This window comes from Ambystoma mexicanum, chromosome 1q, assembly GCF_040938575.1.
Source record: "Ambystoma mexicanum isolate Mex_15411 chromosome 1q, UKY_AmexF1_1, whole genome shotgun sequence".
NCBI lineage: Eukaryota > Metazoa > Chordata > Amphibia > Caudata > Ambystomatidae > Ambystoma > Ambystoma mexicanum.
This window is the reverse complement of record NC_090922.1, coordinates 394,353,278-394,371,397: the sequence shown is the minus strand read 5'-3', so window position 1 is coordinate 394,371,397 and position 18,120 is coordinate 394,353,278. Positions and strand designations below refer to the sequence as shown.

Here is an 18,120-nt window from a genome sequence, read left to right as displayed (position 1 = left end):
CCACTGATCCTGACCCTGGGGGTGGTATTAGGAGGGAGGATCACATGGGAGGAGAAAGCTGTCAAGAGAATGTGGTGACTCATCAGGAGGGACGCAGTATTCATCCTCTTCTGAAGCCAAGGTTTCCCTAATGCCTGAATAATGAAATGTTGTAACAGTAGGTCCTGTCATGGGTTTTGACCCATGTTGAATCAATAGACTGGGTAGATGTGGGGATGAGCTGTCGCCGCCCATTATTCTATCCCAGAACAAATTAAATCAATAGACTGGGTGGATGCGGGGATGAGCTATCGCCGCCCACATTCACACCAGAATAGGAGAACTGCGCAGTTGGCACGAGACCACTCCAAAGATACAACCTTCTTGTGGGGAATTCATTTTCTTAATCCCAAAAATGGTTGCATTACCAGTACTCACCACTATCAGAAAGCCGGTGTTTTAAAACCACCAGACTTTTGTGTAAAACTGAACAAATGAAACAAAACCAGACCAAGGAAAGACTTGCTAAGAGGTGGATACAATGTAAAACTATATTCTGAAATGACTTGAAGGAAGTAATTATTTAATGTATATGTAAAAATTGTCAGTTTGATTTGAATGTAGAAAACTGGGAACAAAAAGTGACATTTAGCTGAAACCTCGTTTAATGAAACTGAATTCTGCCTGACAACTACCCCCGACAGGAGTTGATACTGGATCAACAGCTGTGTTCCCAGGCCTGGCTGGCAGGCCTGGCTGCATCCTGAGGTCACATGGCCCTGTTGATTATATTAGGGGTGGAGCAGCTGGGGACTACAGGGAGTTGAACAAAGGCCTATCCTGGACTCAGGCATATGTTATATTGGGGGCGTCGTAAAAGTGGCTTCCTCTTAGGGGTAACTGGGAGGGGCAGTGCCTCTGCTAGCAGCTGAGCTTGGGGGAAGTGGATAAACCAGTTATTCCACCCTGTGATGTGGGAAGCCACACCCCTTTTTGACCAGGGCATAATTTTAAAAAGATAGATAACTCAAAGTGCGGACTTGTCAGAATTATATAAGTAATATTATTTTTCTGATTTTTCTGTGAACATTTTGAGATGTGTTAGGACTGTGGTGTATTCTGGGGGGTTGCTAGCGGAAAATAGGGTCTCACTCCAAATGTCTGCATGTTAAAAATCTGACACTTCATCAATTAATGTCCATACTCCTTGCGCACATGTGTGTCAATTTGGGTAAATGTCCGATATTGCAAAACCAGTTAAAAAGCGCATAATGTTGTCATTTTTGAATGCAAGCCCCCAGGAAGATCAGAGGCGGACAAGCATGGACCATAAGGAATATATAATGTGCACATGTAATTTCAACAAATTGTATATCTGGGAAGGATGTATTTGAATCAAATATAGATTTGTGGGCAAACTGACCAGGGGAGGTTCCTCTGACCCATAAAACCTACAGCATCACTCTGACTCACATTTCCTTCCCCCAATCATGGGAGAGGGGAGAATTGGCCCAATGACAAGTAGAGAGGGGCAGGCTTAGCTAGGCCCAGGCACACACACATTTTCAAAACACATAAAAAGAGACTGCTGGGACAGGTAGAGACATTCAAATCCAGTTGCTGCGGAGCGTTTTGCCGGACCACACAACATACAGAAGATACCAGTTCCCGACTGACTCCAGCTACATACTCCACAACCTAGAACTTATACTTTAGAACCTAAATCGGAGGCCTAAAACCACAAGCTGAGTTCTCTGCAGCAGGCCTCAAATCATTGCAAGCTACTCACAGCCGGGCGAGCTGCTTGAATCCCTTGCCAAGAACTTTTGCCAGGACCAGTGCAGAGATCCAGGAGGCGTGGAGGGGAGGACTTTATCCGAACAGACCAGACCAGTGCCAGACCAGACTAGACCGTGCAGAACCGCACAACCAGTGACCCAGATCGCTGTGAAGTGCCGAGACCAGAACCGGAGTCCAGTCCAAAACATGACCAGATCCGTGGCGAGGCCTATTCTAAATTTATATTGTGAGTATCTAGCAGAACTGTGCAGAACCAATCTCTTAGTTAAAATAATCTAATCCAAACTATTTTAACCTAAGTAGAACAGCCTCCTAGAAATCCTGTCATCTGTCATTTGTAAAGCTGCACAACTGTCACCTGTCAATTCTGAAGCTGCAAGCTGTCACCTGTCATTTTGAGTTTACTTTAAATCCGAAAAACTACCTTTATTTAATCGTACGTATCTCTGGAACCGTTTGGGATAGGAACGAAATTTAACTTTCCTCTGAAAGCTTAGAATCTCAGCTTTCCAACGAACCTAGAACCGACTCCTTATACTTTTGCCGTATTTTACCTCGATTTGCGATTTGGTTAAAAATCTAGCCACGTGTAACCATCAGCAGTCATTTCTTTCCTTGCTAAACATTCGTTTGCCTCTTAATCACCATCTCGGAATCATTGCTAAAGTGAGCCTGAACTCATCCCAAGTATCTCTCACTCACCCTGAACCTCCTAAAGGGAATTAAAAGCATTTTCAGCATATTTCTCACTTCATTGCCACCACATTCAAAGCACTTGGGCCTGTGTTTTAAAACTCATACCGGTTTTCTCTAAGCTTGCTGGAGGGGAACTGAATTTCGTATTGTATTTGATTGCATTCCTGAGAACTGTGTGCTCCTCTTTCCATCTACTTCCATGTCTTACATTGCATAGGGGAGGGGGGTGAATTGCCAGAGTAAAAGTGATTATATTATCTTTTGCTAAAATCATCTCAAGTATTTCTGTACTGCATTTTATTCCTCATTGCTTTTCCCTTAAAATCATAAAAGTATTTTTGCTACTTGATCCATCCTATACTAACTCCTCATTGATTATAAAGAAGTATGCTAGTGTCAGATTACCCATTGTTGATTAACATTATATTTATAAGGGCGATATTGATTATTAATTTATTATAAAAGCGTGGTATCTATATTTTGTCTTATTTCTCAAATAAACCTTTTAAACTTGCAAAACAGAACTACTTCTTGGCTCCGTGGGGTCAGGGGGATTCTAAGAGAGGGGTGTTATATAGGGGTAGTCATCCAGAACTCATGAACTGGACATGAAGATATATCAATAAGGGTTTCCATTCAGTATCCCAGACTAGGCATTGACTTAGCTGTAGTGTTGAATTGAATCTTCTTACAGTCCTCCCCTCCCAGACTTAACCAAGGTGCCAAGTATGAGACCCCTTTTTATAAACATGGACATTATATATGTAAGGATCAGGGAGTTAACAACTATTTCTAATAGTTCTAATTTTACACTGTGTTTGAATTATAGACCCAAGAGAAAATCATTATGTCCTTTGAAAACTTCTCCTACAAGTATATCCTATGAATCTCTCAGAGTCGATTAAATCTTCAAATGAATATGACCATTGTGGACTTCAAGTCCTATAATGTTATTTGTACTGAGACGAGGCAGTGGGGTCCAGAGTCACCAAACCATGGTGAGCGGTCTAGTGGTTGTAATGACCCACACCCGAGCAGGACCTTTAAACATTTAAAGGCCTTTCTGATGCGGTCCATTATGAAGCAGGTGAAAGAAGCAGGAGACAGAGCCGCCGATGTGTTGACAGCTGGACGCCATAACGAGAATGTGACAGAAGTCGGGAGTCCAGGAAAACGCAGAGAATGCGCAGCAAAAAATGATACCGAAGTCAGCTGTCACGAAGGAGAGAAACACTCTGTGTCCTGCATTCTGCTCCGGTGTGTGGCGTTCACCAGAGTCTGTGCAGGGCAGAGGAAGCTCCATTTACAGACCCTGTAAGCGGCGGGAAATTGACCAAAGCTGTCAAGCACCAGAGAAGTCCCAACGAACGTAGAAGCAGCAAGTCAGAAGGAGATGCCAGGACATAGCCTGCTATAGGCGACACTGGGGCGCTCTGAAGTAGACGACTGTATTAAAATGAAGCTTCTGAATACCGAACTTGTGAATTAAAGTGAATTGGGCGCACCTATCCTATTAGGAGAGGTTGAGTGGGAGAATATGAAGACCCACATTGCCAAAGCCAAAAAGGGGCTAAAACCAAGCAAAGTGAAGGGAAATCAAATCAGAGAATAGTATAACCAACATTTCCAAAGTCAAAGGGTGACAATATTCAAACAAAGCAAAGGTAATCTATCAAAAGGAAGATATCCAATAAGGGAATATTGTAACCAGTATTGCAAAGTCAAAGAAGGCCAATAAGAAACCACAGGAGATACAACTTTCCTAAAGAGGGATACCCAGTAAAGGGACATTATAACTTGTATTGCCAAAGTCAAAGAAAGCTGGAAGTGGCACCAAGGTAATTTGAAAGTAACAGTCCCATGATAAGATACCCCGGAGGAGCACGCTGTAAACTGCATTACCAGCAGCCAATTGGTAGCGCAGACATAAACCAAAGGCTGCAGGATAAAAGCCCTCCTTGAAGAAAGGATCAAGGGGGAGAGAACTGTAACCTGGAATGACTGGGGCAAACAGATCAATATGAGAATCATTGTAAATGTGTACAGTATATTAGTGAAAGTGGTTATAAACCAACTGTGTTAAAGTCCAAAGACGTATTCAAGAAGCAGTAGTTGGTTCAACTTTCCCAATTAAGGATTTAAGTGTGGAAAGTATGGAACAAACCTCACCACAAGGTACGAGTCGTAGTAAGTAGTAGTACGAGTTTTTATCCTAGCAGGCGAGTGGACCAGGAAGAAGATGGTTTGAAGTACTATGAATGTGGTAGAAGGTTGTGGTGGAAAAAGAAGTGGCTATTCCACCACCGTGTACTGAGGAAGTGGTGTATAATCATCCTCACTAAATGTGTAAATCATCCTGACTAAAGAGTTGCTTATGAAGGAGAACTATGATGACATGAAAAGTGATTGGTCTTCAGAGAAAATAATAATTATATTGACTACTAACTTGGTGTATGAAGAAAAAGCCTTTTTTTGTTTGTCAAGCAGAAGGTTATCAAAACTGTATTGTATGGAATTAAGACAGTCAATTTGCCAAGTGAAGGACATATGGAATGAAAAGAACTGTGTGTTATACTTGGAGTGGACCTTGGATATCGAAAAGACTTTCCCGATATAGAACTTTGGTTTGAAATATCCTGAATTGATCCAGGGGAAGGGAATTCAGCCCTGGTTACAGGTATTCCTGTTTATAATGTTATGTTTGAATTTATAACTGCCAAATAATTTTCTAATGATTTTGTTGTATGTATGAGCTCGAGGGACAGATAATTCTGAACATTCTGTCATGTTCCTTTAGCCCACCTGGCTGGCCCCACCAAAAGGTGCCAGGGCTCCTCCGGTGTTGTTTTAGTGCTACCTCCTTGTGTGTAGTCACAGCCCTGCACTATCCCTCTCAAGACACAGGCCGGCCAGCCACGTCATTCAACCAAGACAAGGCAATTAAAATGGGCTCACTAGCACAATTAAAGAACTCACGAGCTATGGTCAAAAAAGGCTCACTGAACTGGACTCATGTGGCCCAGATCTAAGTTTACTCTGCAGAGAATGTGTTTGAGTCCAAACAGGGCCATTTCATTTTTTGTGTTGTTGAGAAAATGTGTACCACGTGCTGCAAGAACACAAATAAATGTACTCCTGACACTGCCATGCTAGCAATGGGCTTAGATGTCTTATTTTTTGGTAGTGCCTATGAGCGCAAAAGCTCACAAATCTTGTGTGTGTAGAGGAAAAATTTTACATTTTTCCAAAGGGCTTGTGTCCCTTAATGCATGAGCCACTGGTGGCCTCCCAGTCCGCCCCTGTGGAAGTTTGCAACAGCACAGCCTCTTCTGACCCCCTTCTTGACCATGCAACCATGGGAACTGGCAATGTTTTGCAACTTCGTTGGTTTTTGTTTGGGATGATATGATAAATTATTTATAACGCGTTTAATACCGAGAGGTTTCTAAACACGGACCCAGGAATCGAACATGTGGTGCTCCGTGTCGTCTTGCTTTCAAGAGCACGTTGCCCCTGAGCTTTCCTCCCGAGACAATGGCAGGGAGCCTTCATTTAGTAAGGACTGTGATGAGATAAGGGTGGACTTGGGGGTACTGTCGGATGTGGAGATTTGCGAGAGCCATGGTAATGTTGTACCTGGTGTTTTAACACAGATATGAGTGAATTATAATTTGGGCTAAAATGTGCTACCATCTTTTTCAATTGCCGTGATGGATTGTAAATTGTACGATGTAAACCTGAGTGTATTCTCCTGTAGAAACACACGAGATATTAAATGCATTTCTAAGGATCATGCAAGTCTCGCATGCAAACAAAACTTAACAAAAACGTTTTGTATTATACTTAAGCAGACAGGACTGGCTTAAGGCACGATCGCGCTGTGCACCTTAAAAGGGGAGCACAAAATAATAGGGCGCATCGGGGCGCCTTGCATCGCGAAGACCCTGTGAAACCAGCCCTACTGTGACAAGACCACACAGACCAAGAAGAATACTAACCCACGACTACATACTGAACCCGAGATTATGGAGTAATGAGGCTCAAGCCTCAGTATCCAAAAATCACTGCTGATGGATAACAATCTATCAGTAAGAAGAAGAAGCGCCTTGCATCGCCCCTTAAATCGCCCTGGTCTGCGTTCTCAGGCACTCCTGGCGCCTGGGAGAGGGAGGGCCGAGAGCCAGCAGCAGGGGCCCTTCTCAGCCAGGCCTGCCTTCTTTTGCAATAAAAAACTCACATCAAAACAGGGCAGGACTTGCATTCTCACGTGCGTTTGTTTACATTATGAAGGAAGCTAGTGCAGGGAGAGAAGTGTCCCAATCTAAGCCATTGCAGTTTCAAAGCTCAGACTGCCGTTCTTATGCAAGGCCACACGCAGCTTCTTGGGCTGGGCTGTTCAGTCTTTTAATGACCTGCAATTGTTCCTTCTCTTATCACCAGCACGCCTTTTATCTGTCACTGATGGACTTATTACCTTAGCAAGAAGGTGTTCACTTAAAATAAAGCTCCCCTTTTAAAAGGTTTGCCATGATGTCCGACACGTAAAAAAGGGTTGCTTTATATGGATAGGTAAATGCTCTTAACATCTTGCACAACAGCCTCTTGGAAGTTTGTGACAAAAGTAACCTTTATCCAAGTAGTGGTCTAAAAAAGAAAAAGCATTTTTTTCAGACTTGTAATATTTCGCACTGTGGGCCTTCTAGTTTTCCATCCATGATGTGGAAAGTAAAGCAACAATATAATTTTGCTTTAACGTGTCCGAGGATTAATGTATTGTAATGTTGCTATAATATGAGATATGTGTATTTTATAAGTAAACTATCTGAGCTCTGATGTTTCTCAGGGCCACGTGTGAGAAGTCCATGAAGTTTCTGTTTTTGTTCCATTTGGATTCTGGGACCTTTAGTTTTATTCTCTAGTTTGAAATTTAGAAAAGCTTAACGTCGTAGAATTCCGTCGAGCAGTCAGGACTAGATGGCATTCTCTGCATTGCCATGGGAAACTTGAGAGCTCTGCTCTACAAGAAATTATTGTATGCCTTGAAATCCAAACTTTAGATATTTGTGCCACGTAGAGCTTGGAAGGTATGTGTTCAAGTGGTTGAACTGGGCATGGGTTAAAATCCCAGCTTCACCAATTAAACAAAGTGTGTGATCCTGAGCAAATAATGGAACCCCTTGTAGTATAGAGGGCTGGCCTCAGCAGAGCCATCATTAAGTTTGTTCTCATTTTGCTGCCAGTCACCAAAGTGGCATTGGCCATCCAGAGCACTGCCAACAGGAGGCTGAACACACAACACATGGTGCACGGCACACCATACATCACATGCTGCATGGGGCACACATAAGATGGTGCCCAACACAGCACGTGCCGCTGGGTGCACTAAGCCAGTCTAGCTTACTGTGGCATGACTTAATTCTGGGCATCAATGATAAAGCAAGCATGGCATGTGCTATAACTTTACTAGACTAAGAGGGGCATGGCTACGAGAGCCATGTAGAGATGTGCTCTTGGGGAGCTCCTGTGATCCGTTCATGATCCTGCTGCATTAGTGCTGTTGAAGATGCCTGCGGCTGCTGAAAATACATATGGACACTTATGAAGGTGCCGGGAGCGCCTTCTGAACTTTTGGTACTTTGGAAATAAACAGAAACGAAGTTCTACCCACCACTGGATTGCGTGAGGCGAAGGGGGAAGAAGATACAAAATGGCCGGCGGGGCCAGAGAACAAAGGAACCCGTCCGCTCCTTGAAGAACTTGCTACAGTTGCAGAGAGGGAGTGAGCCGTGCTGCGAGGCGCACCGGGATACATTGCGGCAATATATGAGTGCAGGCGGGCCTGAAGATCTGTAGACCGGCACAGTCAGGCGTGTGCGGTGCCTGGCGCACGTTACAGGGACCCCTGGACTGGCGGTGGCTATTGTTTGCAGGCGATTGGAGCAACGAAGTGAAAGGATCGAGAGGGAGCCGCCCAGAGGACGGACCGCGGCTTTGAAAGGCACACAGGGACACTGTGTTACAACTATACGGCATTGGCGGGCCGGTTGGTTTGCAAGACTGCAGAGGCAGGGACGTGCGGTGCCTGGCGCACGTCGCGCGGACCCCCTATATTGGCGGTCATTGAAGGTTATAAGAGGTCGGAGCGGCGGAGGAGTGGGACCGCGAAGGGGCCGCCCGGATTAGAGACCGCAGCCTCGAAAGTTTATATACAGGCGCAGCAACGGCGCTTCTGATCACTTCGTGATCCAACGAAAGCGAAACTGGGCAGGATTGCTCGAAGCTGGTGGCTGGACCGGGAGCGGAGGCTGGCGGTCCGACCTGGGAGAGAGTGGAGAAGCAACAGAAGGGCACGCGCATATGGACTAACGGAGGCATGAAGCTTGGGGCAAGCTGTGCCCATGAGGAGCGCACACCATCGGCGTCGGAGGCCTCTACTGGAGGCAGGCAATTGCATGGTGGAGTTGGAGCTGCGCAGGGCCCCTGAAGCCCGGATGCCATTACAGCCGTGGACTAGGGTGCGCAGTCGTTGCACCACACAATAGACTTTGGGCACAGTGCACTGTATGATGGTACACTAGTGAGAGCGAGGTACACACCAGGTGCGGAATTGGAAAGCGACAAGGCCCCGGGGGTCACACGGCGCAGGGCATACCCAGCATGTACTTTGCAATAGGTTGGAGCCACCAGTGCGGCAGATCCCCCCCTTGGCATTCAAGTGTGGATAGGAGGCTGTCCCTAACCGGAGGAATGTCCAGTAAGCCCCTGAGAGCGAAGGCCCAACAGCCCACGCTAGACGAATATACCAGAACACCAACTGGCCCCGAAGGAGCCAGGAGTAAAGATAAGACCTCAGCAGGGGGAATGGCCGCTGTGAGCACAAATCAGGAGGTCCTTGAGGCAATCGCGGATTTGAAGGCGGCCAGGGAGTCCAAACTCCAATTGGCTGTGACAGAACTGAAGACGGCGATGGAACTCCAGGTGGGGGCGATACAGAAAGATGTGAACCTCCTCAGGCAGGATGTTAGGACTCTGGCGGAACGCACAGAGACCCTGGAGAAAGAGATGGGTCCAACCGCAGCGGACTGCACTGCGCACAAACGGGAGCTACATGCCCTGGTGCAACGTGTGGGCAATCTGGAGGGTGGGGCGGAGGAGGCGGAAGGGCGCGCTCGGAGGAATAACATTTGCATCGTAGGACTGCCAGAAGGTGCAGAGGGCCACAACCCCACAGAGTTCGTGGAAAATATGCTGTTGCAGGAAATCACTGGGGGAGCCCTCTCTCAGGGATTTGCTGTGGAAAGAGCGCACAAGGCCCTGACACGGAAACCACCGCCGGGAAATCCGCCCAGGCCAATGATCGCCAAGATCCTTAATTATCGGGATCGCGAAAGAATCCTCGAACACTTCCGCAAAGGGGGGAACAATACAACGAGGAGTGGCGAGCATAACTGCCTACCCGGATTATACCCTGCAGGTACAGCGAAGCCGCATGAACGTTGGATCGGTTAAGAGGAGATTGCGTGACGCGGGTCACAAATACATGCTGCTCTACCCCGCCAAGCTAAAGGTTTTTTATAAAAACAAGATGCTGTTCTTCGATACTCCAGAAGACGCCATGGGGTGGCTAGATATGCAGAGCTGCCCCCAAGAGCCAGATGTTCAGAAGGAAGATGGAACAGGACGAGATAAGTAAAGCTGCGGAACTGGTGGGAATGCGGACTGTGGGACTTGATTATAGTCATTGATGCTGATGCTGCTGGACGGCAGGTACGCTTTGGTTGGTAGGAAACAGGATCCGTGTGCACGGAGACTGCTGCACGATGAAGGAGCCTCTCGGGCCGATCTTTATACCCCCATTTAGAGTTTAGTTTGGTCACTGTTAGTGAGGTGACACCCTGCTGGGTTCTCAATCTGGGCTGCCAAGGGAGAGCCAAATGCGGGGATGCCTGAGATCCAGGGATGGAGCTGGGCAGTTAGTTGGGTTGGGGGTTTGGGGTGTTTAAGTTTAAATATGAGCCTTTGTGGAAGAACTAGCATCAGGAATCTGTTTGGTGTGGGGGGGCCGTGTGGAAGAGGAAGGGGGAACCATCAATGAACCATGGGGGACCTTAAGATATTAACGTGGAATGTTAGAGGGCTCAACAGTTACTTGAAGCGGAATAAGGTTATGCTGTATTTGAAGCGACAGAAGATAGACGTCGCCTTGCTGCAGGAGACGCATCTGATGCGTGAGAAATGGAGTTGGTGGGGAGGAAATGGAAAGGGATAGCGGTGGGTTCATCGTACTCTGCCTATGCAAGGGGAGTGCTTGTTTGGGTGGCGCCACATGTCCCATTTAAGTTGACTGAAGAAGTTGTGGAAGCGAATGGGAGGTAGGTTATAGTTAGGGGGCTGATAGAGAATAAAGAAGTATGCATAGTGAGCACATACGCCCCTAACCAAAACACGGCGGCATACTTTAGGACGCTGTGTTCCAAGTTGGGTGCGTGTGTGGGGGCTGCGATGATCTGGGGCGGGGATTTTAATTGTGTCTTGAATCCAAGAGTAGACAGGTCAGATGAAAAGACGGCCAGGCCCAAGCCAGCGGCTAAAGTGTTGCAGACGCTGGTGGCGGACTTTGGCTTGGTAGATGTGTGGAGAGCGAAACACCCTGATGGGAGGCAGTACTCGCACTATTCGGCCCCACATCAACTACACACGAGGCTTGATTATATCTTTACCACTCCTGACGTGGTTGCTGAGAGTATTCATATAGATTACAAAGCAAGGGTTCTCTCGGATCACTCGCCCCTGGTCCTCGGGTGCCAGTATTGCCCCCTGAGAGCGCAAATACCGACGTGGCGCCTCCAGGCAGAGGCGCTCAAAGATCCAGTTTTCAGAGAGGACATAAGGGATGAGATTATTGCTTACTTTGAGGTGAATACTGGCAGTGTGCAGTCGGCGGGCACTTTATGGGAGGCCTTTAAGGTTGTGATGCGGGGGATCGCCATTGTAAAGTCCAAGGGGTTGCTGGGGGGAGTTCTGGCTGATCTACAAAAGGCTGAGATCGAACTGGAAAGAGAGCTGGAGGAGGGTGGGGCGGACACTGAGGAGGTATTCAAATTACAGCAGAAGTGCGCGGAATACTGGGACAGGCTCTGTAACTTGAATTACAAAAAATATATATAGAGGCAGCATGCGGGAGGAGATAAAACGGGCCGACTTCTAGCATGGTTGTATAAGAGCGAAAACCCTAGATCCCTGATTCGAACTGTAACAGTGAAGAGGGCGAGACGGTGGACACACAAGAAGGAGTAAATCGGGCATTTGCAAATACTATAAGGCATTATATGAGGATGAGGGGGGAGGGAGCAGCCAGGAGGAGATAGATGAGGTACTGGAGGATGTAGGCCTGCCCAAGGTTAGTGACAAGGAGAGGGAGGAGCTGGATGCACCGATCACTCTGGAAGAACTGAAAGAGATTGTGAGGCAGTTACCCACCAGCAAGGCCCCAGATGCAGACGGATTCCCTAGTGAATTTTATAAAGCGTATGAGGAGGAGGTGCTCCCACCCATGCTAGAAATGCTCAACGAGGCGTTTGAGGTGGGACGGTTGCCGGAGTCACTCAGGGAGGCGATCATAATACCGCTCCCCAAGCCCAATAAACCAGGACACAGTTGTGGCTCCTACAGGCCCCTGTCGATGTTGAATCAGGACAGTAAGATCCTGACAGCTGTCCTGGCTAACAGAATGCGGAGAGTGATCGGCAAGTTAATTCACCCAGACCAAACGGGCTATGTCCCGAGTAGGAACATCACTCACAATCATAGACGACTCCACCGAGTGGTTGAATGGGGGTGCAGTAATGATGGCGAAATGGCGATTGTGGCATTGGACGCAGTTAAAGCGTTCGATTCTGTTTAGTGGCCGTGGTTGCTGGCGGCCCTGGGAGTGTATGGGGTGGGGCCAGGTTATATTAAATGGGCCGAGATGCTATATAGCGAACCGCTGGCCAGGGTTCGTACGGGTGCAGTGGTGTTGGAAAGATGGCAGCTGGGCAGAGGCACTCGGCAGGGGTGCCCCTGGTCCCCGATGCTGTACATTTTGGCCCTGGAGCCCTTAGCAATATACCTTAGGCAAGGCAACAATATGACCCGATCGGTATCGAGGTGGGAGGGGCGAGTAATCTCATATCCTTGTATGCAGATGATTTGTTATTATATCTAAAATACCCAGAGGAGAACCTTCGGTATGTTTTGGAGATGATGGGGAGGTATGCCAGGCTGTCCGGTATAGCGGTGAACCCCCAGAAATCTTGCCTATTCCCGCTGGGTAGCTATGTGGGAATGCCTGTAGAGAGGTTGCCGGTGTTGCAGATGCCGTGGTCAGCGAGTTCCTTCCGCTACCTGGGAATAGATGTGTATCACGCAACTGAGGAAGAACATAGGCGCAATACCGAAATAGCCATTGGAGAAAAAAAAAAAAAAAAAAAAAAAAAAAAAAAAAAAAAAAATCGGGAAATGCATGAGGTTTTGGGAGAGGTTGCCCTTAGCGATGATGGGCCGAAGTGCTATGCTTAAAATGGTGGTCTTACCTAGGCTTTTACATTATTTCAACAATATGAAGTTTTTTGTTAAGCTGCACAGTATGTGCAGGGAATTTTTGCGGCATGGCACCTGGAAAAGAGTTGCATTATGGAAGCTGCAGAACTTCTATGAGAAAGGTGGTATTAAACTGCCTAATTTTGAGGCTTACAATGTAGCGGCGCAACTGCAATATGTGGCTAAGTGGCTCTCTGATGAGGAGACCCCTGAACACAGGTTGTTCGGGATGAACTCTTCTCCTTTTTACTTGCGGGAAATGATCTGGGTGGCTAGCTCGGATATGAGGGAGCGCCCTAGAATGCTGTTGTTGGGGAGGAACATGTGGCGCCGAGCCTGCCAGATGATGGGGGACCCTTTCCTGTGTGTTCCGCAGATACCGTTGGTCGCACTGGCAAAGGGGGACAGGCAACTGAGGGTGATCATTAGGACCTATTGGGAATCAGTGGGACTAGTCATTCTGGGAGACATTTGGCAAGACGGGGCTATTATGGAGTTGGGGGAACTTAGGGAAGCGTCGGGATTGCACGTAGGCCAATATGTCACTTATCATAGGGTAGTACAGGAGATTCGGAGTAGGTGGCCCGAAACTAGTTTGGCAGAGGAGCCGGATGCTACTGTTGGGGGGATATATGATATATCGGAGGGTGGGCATGAGGTTTCTAGATTGTACGAGATGTTGATGACTAAGATTGGGAAGGACCTGGTGCATTTGAGATCAGAATGGGAAACAGAGATGGGAGCCCGATGGAAGATGGGATGTGGGAACGGGCTTTGGGATATCATAAGAAGGTGTCGAGAAATGCCAGGCTCAAACAACTACAGCTATACATAACGCACAGGGCATACATGACCCCTCAGAGAATATCTAAGTTCAGGAATGTTGGGCGCCAGGCATGCCCTAAGTGTGACGAGGAGAATGTAGACATGATACACATGTTCTGGGCGTGCCCGGTAATAGAATGTTATTGGGCTGAAGTGGCACAGAAACTAGCGGGGAAGGGGGTCACGCTCATATTAGACTCGGCCTGGGCCTGCTTGCTGGGAGGGTATCCCAGGGCGCGGAAACTCAAACATGTTGGGAAATTGAAATATTTGGCATATGTGCTCGCAAAACGAAGGATTGCCATGGGATGGAAGGAGTGTCACAAGCCGCGAGTGGAGGTCTGGTGGAGGGACTTACAAAAATGGGCGGAGGCTGAAACAGCGGTGTGGCAAGAGGCTAGTAACACGAGGGGGGGTGAAGAAATGGGCTCCCTCATGGCATGGAAACTGTTGATAGCTGAAATGTTTGGAGCAGTATCGGCCCCTGCCGAATCTGAGGGCAGCGACGCCCTGACACACGGAACAGATACTGAATGTGAAGAACAAACGCAGCAAGTCTAGCCCTTTCTTACTGTGCCATGAGACTTTTAATGACCACTAGACATCCAAGAAACTTCCATATCTCCAAAGTGATAGCCGCATAATGTCAAGACTACGTAGCATCCTTTGCCTAATAGCTATACCTACATTCTTTGCCACTAGCCAACAGGATTATCACAGCAGAACCCTCTATTGCAAGTCAACATCTACCCGTCCAAATATGTCAGCCTCCATCATACCAAACACACCTAATTTATGTAACAACTTTGACCTTGTCGGATTAAAGTATCATACTACACCAGGAGCCTATGCCTCCCAGCCTAGCTCAACGTTTGACAGAAATAACAAATTACGCGCCACACTCAACAAACTCTATGCATTGCCAAGAAGACACCTCCCTCCTATTATATGCAAAATGAACTCCCAACACATTAGGGATCAAAATCCTATTAACCTCCCTCTTGCCTCACTAGCCACATCATCGAATTCCCATCTCCTTAAATCTAAGCCCTTACCTAATAATAGAAGTTCTCCAAACATTGCACAAATTAAAGTGGAAACAGAAGCGCATTGCTATAAAGGAGCGCTCCTTAATGTAAGATCATTAGTTGCACATGCCCTCGATATAGCCGACTTAATCACTGAAGCCAACCTTGACTTCATTGCTATAACCGAGAACTGGCTACATAACACGGCAGGGCCATCACTCTTGCTGGCCGTCCCTGATGGCTATACTATAATCAGGCAAGACCGAGAGGGCTCCCGCGGAGGTGGCATCGCCATCATTTCCAAAATAAACTTATCTTTAAGGCTAGCCCCCACCCAAATAATGCAATCTTGCGAAACCCTTACGGCTAAACTTCCTATAAATAGCCCTCAATCACTAACCATTCACCTGGTCTAGAGACCACCAGGCCTGCTTGGGACCTTTGAGGAGGATCTGCACAGTTTAATATCCAATAATGCCAAACCTACTTCACAATTGTTGGCATTACTGGACTTTAACCTAGGATTGAAAAACCAAGCAGACATGCACGCCTCGACCATCGCTAACATTCTCAACTCATTAGGTCTATCCCAAAAAGTCAAAACTCCTACCCACTTGGTGTGCAGAGATCCAACATGCATTAGCAAACAAAATAAACACCCTCCAAAACAAAATCCAACTAAAAAAAAGACTTGCTAAACCTCCCTAATCCGACTCAGTCACTGCCCAGTGCCACATCCAACGAACAACCCAACAAATTTTCCTTTACCAAAACTACCACTACAGAGATAGAGAAAATTATCCTATCCCTCAAACCCTCTAACTGGAAAGGTGACATTTGCCCAGCACAGATAATAAAAGACGCTGCTAGAGATTTATCCCCTTTCATTTCAAAACTAATCAGTGCCTCCTTCTCTACAGGTAATATCCCTGCCAACTTAAAACAATCATGGGTGCTCCTGCTTCTCAAAAAGCAGACTCTAGATCCTCTTATCCCTACCAATTACCGTCCTATCACCACGGTACCATTCCTTCTGAAGATACTGGATAAAGCGGCCTACACACAAATTCAAAAACACCTTGAATTACATAAGCTGCTGGGAGCTAGACAATCTGGCTTCCGTCCATTACATGGAACCGAAACAGCCCTTATTGATTTGAAGACTCAAATAGATGAACTGAAATATCATGGAAAGACAGCACTCCTACTCTTACTTGATCTATCAGCCGCATTTGCTCTTGTAGACCATAAGGTTCTTGGCAGACATTTGGACACTGCTGCTCATTTCTCTACCCAGGCCATTAAATGGGTAGAATCCTTTCTGAGCGAGAGAACTATGCGAGTTTTCTCCCACTCAGCTGCAGCAGACCCCAATACCGATCTCATGCGGAGTCCTTCAGGGTTCCTGTGTCTCATCCACCCTCTACAATATATTCACCAAACCCCTCTTCGATGATTTGGACCTTCTAGGTATCACCTACACTAACTATGCAGATGATACACAGATTCTCATCCCGCTTTCTGGGGATCATGGTAAGGACAGGGAGTTGGTGAATAGGGTATATCTCATCATTCAGGCATGGATGGCTTCTCACGGCCTCTGTCTGAATGATGATAAGACAGAGCTGATTATTTTGGGTACACATGCCAATATCAATAAATTAGGCCTTGACTACTCTGAGTTTAGCATAGATGGTAACACTATTAAGGTCTCTAAGGAAGTAAAAACTCTTGGCTTCTATCTTGATTCTACTATGTCACTCACCAAACAGGTCAGCTCCTTAGCATCAACCACTACTTATACCTGTAAACTAATAAGAGCAGGTAAACCCTTCTCATCAAATGGCAGCTGTATGATCCTAGCAAGAGCTTTAATACTCTCCCGCCTCGACTACTGCAATGCCCTTTACTGCGGTGCCAACAAAACCATTACTCAAAGGCTTCAAACTCTACAAAACAATGCCCTCAGAGCTGCACTTGGCATAAACAAAAGAAAGCATATCTCCGTTATCAGACGCCAACATAAATGGCTCTCTACTGTTGACAAAATCCATCTAAAAATGAACTCCCTGACACATAAAGCTCTCAATAACGCAGCTCCCAGCTACTTGACGGATAAAATAAATGTTAAAGGTATTTGTACCGCGCACCGTCACCAACGGAATTGGTCCCCAGGCACTCAGGCGGATCTGTCAACGATAAAGGTGGGATGGGTTAGTTAAGGTGAAGAAGGGAGTAGGATAGTGAGAGGAGTGGTGTTCTGTTGGCAGCATCAACTCGGTATACACCGGGTGCTGAGCTTTGGTGCGGGTATCGGATCGGAGTCAGTCCGCGTGTGCTGTTGTTCCTGCTCACAATTTAGAAAGAACTTGATGAAACACATTGACACTTAAACTAGCAGTCATCCCTAGATCCCTCCGTACCCTAGAATCACTGTATATATACTGCACTAGAATGTGTTCTCTTATTCTTATACTACCTTTATATCTTGTATCTTAACCAGTGCCTTAAGTGGCACTACAAATCGAGCCGGGGCTCATCGGGGGGCGTGGCCTAACAACGGGGGTCTTCATGGCCCGTTAGGCCACGCCCCCTTGACAAGCCCCAGCTCAATGGGCTACTGGCACCCCTGCCTGGCAGCCTTTTGTAGAGATTAGCACCCTCTCCCCAATGGGGGATAGGGTGCTGATCTCTGCATTTATTTTGTATAGGCGTGCCTGGCAGGGGACAGCACCTCGCCTATTCAGCCTTAATGGTGATGCTGCCCCTCGCCAGCTGGGGAGGGGCAGCGTCACCATTAAGGCTGAAAGGGTGAGGCCACTGGAAGCAGAGGCTTTTTTCCTAAAGACTGAAACTCCCGCAAATCCGCGGGAGCTTCAGTATTTAGAAAGCAAGGCCTCTGCTTCCAGCGGCCTCACGTTTTCTCCATAATGGTGGCGCCGGCCCACGTGCATCACTTGATTAAAGGGATGCCTCGCAGGTGGGGCGCCACCATTATGGCTAAAAGGCATTTTTTTCTGAAGCCTTCAGGCTGTAGAAAAAAATGCCTTTTCGTGAAGTGGCCGGGGCTGCCAGAGGAGATTAGTGGGCCCCAGCAGGGCCCCGCCTCAAAACGAAATTTCAGAGGCTGCTGGGGCCCAGCCCCGGCAGGCCTCGGCCCACTTAAAGCCCTGATCTTAATTTACCATTAAACTGTTGTCTATATTGTATC

At 47.0% G+C, this 18,120-nt stretch overlaps 1 protein-coding gene across 1 annotated transcript in view; it reads right to left on the bottom strand.

Moving 5' to 3' along the window:
- The window catches only part of FTO (FTO alpha-ketoglutarate dependent dioxygenase), a 2,588,464-nt gene that overhangs the window by 2,569,512 nt on the left and 832 nt on the right, over positions 1 to 18,120 (bottom strand). The gene's annotated exons all lie outside the window — the stretch shown is intronic.